Raw genomic sequence first — 9,356 nt, forward strand, 5'->3', positions numbered from 1 at the left:
CCCCCGTCTCGGCCCGGCCCTCCCCGCTGCCCGGCGCCGGGCTGCAGCCCGCCTGTCGGCACACGCTGCGCTGCCGGGTCTGCCATAACTGCTCTGTTTGTACGAGCGTTTCAACCCTTTACGATCAACAAGAGTTGAAGTGTCCAAAGTGTAGGATCGTTTTTGAGGCAGCTTATTGCCGCGGCAGATGCCAAACCCAAGTCGCTCTCCGGGAGCCTGCGCTGATTTCGGGGTTTGCTGTCAGCCCTGCCTTACCACTTGCCTCAAAATGAAAAAGTGCTTCAACTTCGATGACTCCATCCTCGCTCACTCGCTGGCGAGTTGCAGTGAGCAATAGAAAGTAAATAAGAAGGTTTTTTTGCCTACTTATTTGCATATATTTTCAGCATACCGTAGTTTTTCAGTAAATGCAATCATTTTGAGCTTCCAATATGATGATTTCCTGTTTAAGACCTGGCAACACCGCCCGCACGTTGCATCAGTTGTGCAGGTGAGCTGTGGGTGAAGTGCTCAAGATAAGTTGAGGCTGGTGCCACCTGTGCAAAATAACTGCAGCAAGGGAAAAGCATCCATCCAGCAATAGGAGCTAGCTATGAAGATAGTGCTTCGAAACGTGCAGCCACTGTAGAGCAGGTTTCTAGCAGCTTTCCTCTGAAGATGTAGCAGGGTCCTCGGGTTTCAAATGGGTGAAAAATAACAGGGCCCTCACTGCAACAGACAGATTCTTGGCTAGTTTGGGTCCCAAATTTCAATTTAGATTCCCCTGCATGTTGTGGACTTGCACAACTTGATTATAACGGAGGTGTTTTTCCTGGATGCAGGTATTCTATATTTTTTCATTTTAAATATCATCACATGTGCACCTCATGTGTGTCAGCAGTGCCTCAGGAAATGAGAACTTGAACGCTGAACTGAAGCAGCTACAGCTCTACATAAATAAGTGACATTTGATTAGGTTCACTGCCCAGGCATAATGAAATGCAAAAAGTAACAGAAGAGTGGGTGTGTTCATGGAGAAGTTAGATTTTGGGACGCGCTTAATTTATTACAATATAAACTGATACAGGTTATCTTGATGGTGTCCTTTTAATCAGGAGTCCAATTGTTTATCTGTCCTTCCTAGGGAAAAGGGTGATCCAACTTCTCTACTACTTTAATCTTGCCTGATTATCTGTATGCGGATAATAATAAATAAGAGAGAATCACATTTAGGTGTACTGGGTATCAATCAGTAATGATTTAGCAGTATGTACAGAGGTACTTAGCTGTCTTAGCCTGAAGTCAAGCAGAAGATAAGAAAGGGTAGATATGCATCTCATAGACTGACTAAATAAGATTATATAGAGAGCATAAGCTTTTGTGAACTCTAGCTCACTTCACCAGATGATGCCAAGCAAGCTCAAGTACACAAAAAAATGTGCTCTCTATATATTTACTTAGTTTGTAAGTAGAGACCTAGTGAATTTAAGGAGACTTCCCCCCAATTTTGCAGGCAGAATGTGGGGTGGGGGCCATGAACGACTTGTGCCCCTGGCAACGGGGGGGGGGGCACGGTGGTGGCGGGAGCGTAGCAACGGTAGGCGGGGGAGCTCCTGCAGACACTGCTGGCGCTGTCGACCCGGGAGGGGGGCGGGCAGCAGTGGCGGTGGCCAGCAGGGATTGCTGGCAGGGGAAGCAGCAACCACCCGCAGGCAGTTCCTTTGTGTAGGGGGTGCACCGCCACGCTCAGGGGGTGCATGTGCACCTGTGTGCACCCCCTATGCATGGCCCCTAGCAGGGACTGCAGCCATCTTCCTGGCAGCCCTTTGAGTGCCTCCCCACTTCCTCACCTCAGCAGGTTGCTACAGCACCCTGAGGACTCCTGGCTCACTCTGAGGAGCTAGCATTTTATTTTCTGTAACTTTTCTTGGTTTTATTCCCCACAGATTTCATGTGGATTTCATGAAATCAGCAAAATCACAATTTTGGTAGGTCTGTTTATAAGGTGCATATATATACTTTGCCTTTAACTGTATAATTCTGTAATAATTTGATAGAGATGTTGAATAGAGAGGAGGCTAAACTGGCAATCTAAAATATTGATTCTGCAAACACAAGGATGCATGCTGAACACCAGGGGTCCTAGTTTTCTCTAATTTAAAAACCCCAATTTTTGGTTTAAAAAAAGTAACCCCAAATCCATGTGTGTGTGTGTGTGTGTGTGTACATACACACACATTAGTGGTGTTTCATTTTAATCATGGAAAAATGTGGATTTGGGGTTACTTTTACACACACACACACACACACACACGTTCACCCACACACACACACACACACACACACACACACACACACACACACACACACACACACACACACACACACACCCTCCCTCCCTTTGTTATCCGGCAGCCACAGGGAACGGAGGGTGCCAGATGACAAAATATGCTAGTTAGCTGAGCAGCCCAAATGGGCCGCTGCCTGTCCCGCCGTGTCTGGGGTTTTGCTGCCCCTCTCACGAGCCGCAGGGAGGGGGGACCCATGCAGGCTGCTATGCCCTGGGCCATGGGGGCTCTGCAAAACCGGAAGTGCCATGGTGGGCACTTCTGGTTTTACACTTCCCTTACAAGCCGGCATGCCGATTAACAGAGTTTGTAAGGTACCATATAACTGAGCTTCTTGTGTGTGTGTATAATATACACAAACGCATATATACACACAATGTTCACATTGTAAGCTATGCAATTTGCATTTAGGATTTTTGTATTTTTTTTGTCTCTAGCTAATATATTTATATTTAATATCTAATCTAGCATATTAGTTTGTCTATATATTAGCTATAGACAAAAAATTACAAAAATCCTAAATGCAAATTGCATGGCTTACAATGTGAACATTGTATGATTCTACAGGTAAATACTTAATGTTCACTTCCTTACTACAAGAATTCACAGAGTACTTACTGTGCAAAAAGTTTATAATAATGATGGAGTAAAATAACCAGTCAGATATTTTTGTTTCGCACGTGTTACGTGCGCTCATTACCAAAACAAAATTCTCCCAAAAGGAAGCAGTTGATTATCTGTCATATTGAGGCAAGAAAAACTACATGGTATCCAGTGCTTGGCGGGTATCACCTGGCTTGCTGGCTGCTATGAAAGGCAAGTTATATATGGAAGGCTAATTATAAGGGGCAAATTTCATTGCGATTTAGTATGCACGTACATTTGGGAATGAATAATTACACTTTAAAGATGACAAATTAGTCAAAGTGTTTTGTGTATAAATCAGTGAGACTGGCAGACATTCAATGCACCAAATAATAATACCCTAGTGATAAGTTAGCCTAGTGGCTAATTAATCAGATTTCACCATATATAGCAATTTTTTTTTTTAAATGTAATTTGTCAGCAGGGATCCTGGTTTTAAATCCCCAATTTTTGTTTTTAAAAAAATTAACCCCAAATCCACAGTTTTCCATGATTAAAATGAAACACTACTATCTATAGATCTATATCTGTATATCTATAGATCTATATTGATATATAGATCTATTTATATCTGTCTATAATATATATATATCCACAGCCCCCCACCACTACTGTATATCTATAGATATACAGATATATAGTATCTGTATATACTACTGTATATAGATATACTACTGTATATCTATAGATATACAGTAGTGGTGTTTCATTTAAATCACAGAAAAATGTGGATTTTGGGTTACTGTTTTTAAATTGAAAATTGGGGATTTTTTTAAATAGGAGAAAGCCAGAATCACTGTACTTCATTCCCCAAAGTATCTGGAATGCACTGACTGGTTAAGATGTGTTTACAATGGTTTTACTTTTGCCAAGTAACTAAAGTTTATGGGTAAATCTGCCCTTTAATTTACATTGTTTTACTGGTATGAAGGACTGTGTTTTAGAAAGTGGCTTTGTGTGCGAGGAGATATTGGGAAGTCCAGTTCTTGAGACCCAGTATCTTCATGCCTTAAACGTGGTCCATACCCAGGCAGTGCTGCCTGTTCCAGGAGCCTTTGAAGTGCTGGTGGCCAAGGTAGCAGTAGCATGGAAACCTTTAAGACGCAGTGACAGTTCACCCAACAAGTCTTCCATTGAGAACCTTTGGCACAGTCTCTCTCATACAAATAACTCATGATAAGCAGGGATCGTGGTTTTCTTTGTTTAAAAATCACAAATTCTCTGATAAAAATCAGCAGACATAGTTCTTTGGGTAAATAGTTAGAAAAATTGTTCTTTGCAAGCTTTCGGGTGCCTGAAGTGGGTGTTTGTACCCAAAAGTTTGCAAAGAACAATTTTTCCAACTATTTGATTGGTCTAATAAAATATATCACATCTGCGCAAAGAACATTGTCTGCCTGTGTCCTTAGACCAACATGACTACAACCAACAGAAAATCACAAATTCTCTGATTTAAAACCCCCTAAATCCATGTTTTTCTGTGATTTAAAATGAAACATCACTATATATATATATGTATCAGTTGAACGCAATGTTTTACTGATATATTTACGATTTTAAAGCAGTTTGGAAGCCTATCAGTGCCTCAGTCACTATAATAAAATACATTCTGAATACCTCTAAATTTTGGCGTTTCATTTCGTGGGTTTTATTATAGAAAATCAGTTCCCCCTGCACCTTTCCCTCACCAGGACATGGGTCCAGCTCCAGCTGTCCCCCCTCACTGCTTTATGGTGCTGAGCAGCCCTGATATGCTGGTGCTCTTCCCATGCTGTTGCCCCTCACTCCTGACCCACAGCCCCCTGGCCCTGTTGGTGCCCATCACTCCCCACCCACAGCCCCCCCACCACCAAACCCTGCTGGAGGGGCCCCCTGGCTACCAGGGCTATGGGGCCAGGAACCTGGGTCTGCAGCCTACTGCCCCCCTGAAAAAGCACCTGAACCCCAGCTGCTGCATGTGGGAGATGGCGGCTGTTGCGATGGAGTGGAGCACAGTGTGACTCCCCCTCTCCCACAGGCAGCATGACCAGAGCAGAGCTCATAGAGAGGTAGGGGCGGGCTTGGGCTCCCCTCCCTGCTGCCTCCCACTGGGGCCTCCGTGGCCCAGTGGACAGGACCCCACACAGCCATGGTGAAGCACCCCTTGCCCATCTGGCAGCAGCGGGGGTGACAGTGCAGAGTTGTGCTCCTTGCTGCTGTCGGCTGGGCAGGGAGCACTTTGTCAGGGCTTGTGGCCGCAGCACCGAGCTTCCCTGCCCTGCTCTGCCTTGCCATGCTGGGTCCCACCCACTGGGCCGTGGAGGCCCCAGGGAGTGGGCAGCAGGCAGCCTACATCATCCCGTTGCATGCACAAATTGGGGGGCATGTATCCCCCATCCCCCATTGCAGCGGCAGTGAGCTTCCTCCCTGCGGGCCCTGTCCTGCTCCCCGATCGGGCCCTGCAGCCATGCACTCTAGCCCCGGCCCTGCCTAGCTCCCTTCTTCCCTCACTATGGGAGCCTCAGTGTTCCCCTACTCACCCCCGCGCCAGACTTGCATGTGGGAGCTGCTCTCCAGGTTGCCTGGTGGCCCTGTGCATGTGTACATGCTCAGATGCACATGGTGCCCCCTGCCCTCCTGCTCCTTACAACCCTAGAAGGCTGGAACTCTGCCAGCCTCCAAGGGGAAACCCTTGTTTGTCACTGGTTTTCTCCTTAAAAGGAGAAAATACGGGTTTTACTGCGTTTTTCAATCGCGAACGGAAAACCCAGATCCCTGATGATGAGCAATTGAATTGTTGCTAAGCAGCTGTAGCAGAAAGGCAGTAATTTGTTGAGTTGTCTTAGATGATATAAGGCCCCAGTTAAGACTTTATTTTTAACTGATCTAGCTTGTAGCCTACATACATTTGGATAAAACAGTTATTAATAGCTTTGTTTAGGCATGGCCTAATTTCTTTATAGTCAAGATTTCAGTGCGTTTTCACTATGAGAATTTGGAAGAGTCTGAAACAGTTGCAGATTTGTTTAAAGGCCAAATTTCTAAGTTTGAATCCACTTACTGTCTTAGACTTTGTAAATTCTTAAGTATTTACTTATTTTTCTTTGTTTGAGCACAATTGGATCATGCTTCATGACTGGAGTTTCCAGGCATGACAGTGATAATAATTATTCCCCCATCTTGGTCTTGACATAAGTAACTCCTAAGCCAGGGGTCAGCAACTCCCAGCACGTGTGCCGAGCATGGCACACGAGGCCGTTTTGATCGGCATGCCATGACCAGTCCCGGCTCTGGGTAGCTGTTGGAGCCCAGGCTGCTCCCAGCAGGGCTTGCAGCATCCCAGCTGCCTGCTGGGAGCAGCCCAGGCTCTGTGGCTAGCAGCGGGGCGAGCTGCACTGCCCTGCTGTCTGCCCCGAGGTGTACATGCAGTCGCCACCAGCATGGAGCTGTGGAGCCCGGCACAGCTGTTTGCAGTCTGCCTGCTACTTGCTGCAGCTGCCCAGAGCCTAGGCTGGCTACGCACAGCTGCGCTGGGCTCCAGAGCCCAGTCATCAGCTTCGTGCCAGAAGCAGGGGAGAGACTGGGGTTGCGCTGCCTCAGGCCCCTCCCCCACTGCCCGCTCCAACATGTGGGTGCACACGCTGGTACAAAGCTGATGCTAGGGCAACGGAGCCCAGTGCCGCTGTTTGCAGCCTCCTGGCTGCAACCGGTGCTGGCTCTGGGTAGCTGTTGCCAGCCAGGAGCCCGGGCTGGGGGCCAACGGGCAGCAGGGCTGGGGGGCAGGGACTTTGGGTGGGGGGCAAGGGGCACAAGCAGGGCATCCTGCCATGTATCCCCTGCCCTCATTTTGTTTTTCTGGCATGCTGGCACTCCAGCACCTTCCAAGGTAGGCATTGTGGGGGTTTTCAGCGCTCCGGCCAAAAAACGTCTACCCCTATCCTAAGCTAATTACTTAAGTTCTTAGAATACATGCTATAAATCTACGGAATGTACACTCCATTTTTCAAACATGGCATGGTTTTAGCTTCTCCAGTACAAAATGAAAATCATCCTTAGCTATGGAGCTGTAACCTGTGCTTCAATCAAAGCTTTGTAACAGGCAAAAGGATATTAGTAAATGTAATAAAATCAAGGCTTTTTAAAAATACACAGTGACATACAAATTTACTCCACATATAAGTAACTTGACAGATTTTGGGGAAGATAGTTGTTAGCCGTAATTAAGACATTAGATATTTCTTGCACACAAATAATATAGCTAGTTTACCTATAGGCAATGATTAAGCATATAAAGTGTTACACCAGTCATCTCATTTCAAGCTAGAGATGTGGTTATAAGAAATTGACTCCAGAAAATAATACCTGCATCTATTAGAAGTAGGATACTATAGTTCAGTTCTACATGGCAGCTTTTATAAATCTACATGTACCAAAATATTTTAAGGTTTCTTACTCTTAAAAAAAAATAACATCCTATTTTCTGTTTACCTACCATTTCTAAAAATTATAATTGAACTTGCAGGCTAAAAATTAATGTACTTAGTGGTTTAGGAAATAGTGGAATGGTTGTCATGTTTTAAGGGAAGGTAGATTTGCACCTTATAAACTAACTAAATCAGAGATGAATAATAAGCTTTTGTGAGCCTTGAGCTCACTTCACCAAATGCTATTAAGGGACATGAACAGAACAGTGTATCAAATGGAGAGAGTCATTTGAATACAAAGACAGGGAAGGTGGGAAGGGAAGCAGCGCAGGCAGAGGCAAACAAGCAATAAACTCATGGGGACAAAGGGGTCAGAGAAACTAATCCAGGTAATGGATTATATCACATTCCAAACATAATATTTATTCTTTCCCAGTGGATGGCAAGTATTAACTTTTGTAATATCCATCAACTTAAAAACATTTTATGGTTATTGGCCTTTTTGGCAAGAGTTGAATTGTTAGGAAAGACGGTTTTGTGATTAAGATGCTGGTGTTGGATATGGGTTTTCTTTTGTTTGTGATACCGGTCAAAGCAGTTTGTTTCCTCTGTGCATCTCTTCTCCCCCTCTGCAAAATCAGATTAATAATATTTACATATTTTGCAGTTTGAGATGATAACCATCAATAACTGAGAAGTGTTCAGACACTTTAGTAATCTAATGGATATAAGTATCTTGATAACTCTCCTGAAGGATAGTGAAAAGAGTTAAAATAAAGTGGGTTCTTCATTTTGTTAAATTAAAGAAGATGGAGGAAGGGTGATGATAACAGATTTGACTTAGGGATTTAAGATGTTTCATAGAACTTTTTTCATATTTTCTTGGAGTTGGATTATAAAATATGTTGAAAGACATGAAAAATGTATATATATGTCACAGGAATGTTTGGAACCCCTGGTAGATGCTTCATAAAAATTACATGGTTAGCATTTGATTAAACATCATTCCATTATCCAAATATGAAGTAAAAATATGAGAGAACCAATCAATAATGGATGTGTCTCGGACGGCCGGAGCCGACTCGAGGGGATATACAAATTGCTCGGTCGTTTGGGCGGGCTGGTGAATGGAGAGGCAGACAAAGCGTATTGGTTGCGAAAAGCTTTACTTACGCCGCTAATAGCCGCGACGCAGGTGGTCCGGTCGCTTAAACACCTCCACGAATTGCTCCAGCTGGCAAGGCTCAGGCCAGCTAATCCGTCCACAAATTAAGCCGGCAGGGAAAGGGTACGTCGAAGGATTGCACTCGGCGACGGGGAGAAGAATCGATAGGTGATCAGGCTATCGATCAGCTCAGCCGCGAGCCAGATATCTTTAGAGGCACTCCGCAGCGTGCTCAAAGTTCTCCGACTTGGGCGGAAGTCGCACAAAATTTTATACGGCCAGCAAGCCAATTACTAGCTGCCACGTAGGAATAATTTAGAACTGGCCAATAGCGGAACACAAATTTGCATGCGAATGGCGGGAACTCTCTTGCACCGGGGTTTTCTGTTGCAGCAGAAAACTTTTGCTGTGCAAGAGACTCTCATGTGGCGGGAAAATTCCATTGTGCCGAGGCACTAAAATCATTGGGTTGTGACATGCCCCCTTGCCGACGGCACAACTGGAATTTTAGACACATGAGCACGTTACAGGGAATTTTTGTTTCAGGATTCACTGGCCTGACGGAGCTTAAGCAACCAACATATATATATAAACAAACAATTTTACAGACCGGTCTTTTTAACAAACTACAAAATACAATAACTTAAACATATAACAACAACTATTAGTTATCGTCTGATTGGAGAACATCTGTTTGGGACTCCCCTTGTTTATTAGTCAGTGCACAATGAAATAATCACCGCGGGACGTCCGTCTTCTCCCATAACAGACAATGCCAATTAAAATACTTAGCAAAATGAGAGAGGAGCAGCGCCA

The 9,356-nt window shown here is 44.7% G+C and overlaps 1 protein-coding gene across 2 annotated transcripts in view; it reads left to right on the forward strand.

Moving 5' to 3' along the window:
• The first annotated feature begins 46 nt into the window (after nucleotides 1-46).
• TMEM168 (transmembrane protein 168) overlaps nucleotides 47-9,356 on the forward strand; it is a 47,138-nt gene continuing 37,828 nt past the window's right edge. The window contains exon 1 of one of the 2 annotated variants that reach the window (XM_006015952.3): nucleotides 47-340. The gene's annotated coding sequence lies outside the window, so the exon portion shown is untranslated. Of the gene's footprint in view, nucleotides 341-1,939; nucleotides 1,968-9,356 lie in introns of those variants that run through there. The other variant, XM_025208844.1, reaches the window with a different exon arrangement.

The sequence above is a fragment of the Alligator sinensis genome, unplaced genomic scaffold (assembly GCF_000455745.1).
Source record: "Alligator sinensis unplaced genomic scaffold, ASM45574v1 scaffold297_1, whole genome shotgun sequence".
Taxonomy (NCBI): Eukaryota; Metazoa; Chordata; order Crocodylia; family Alligatoridae; genus Alligator; species Alligator sinensis.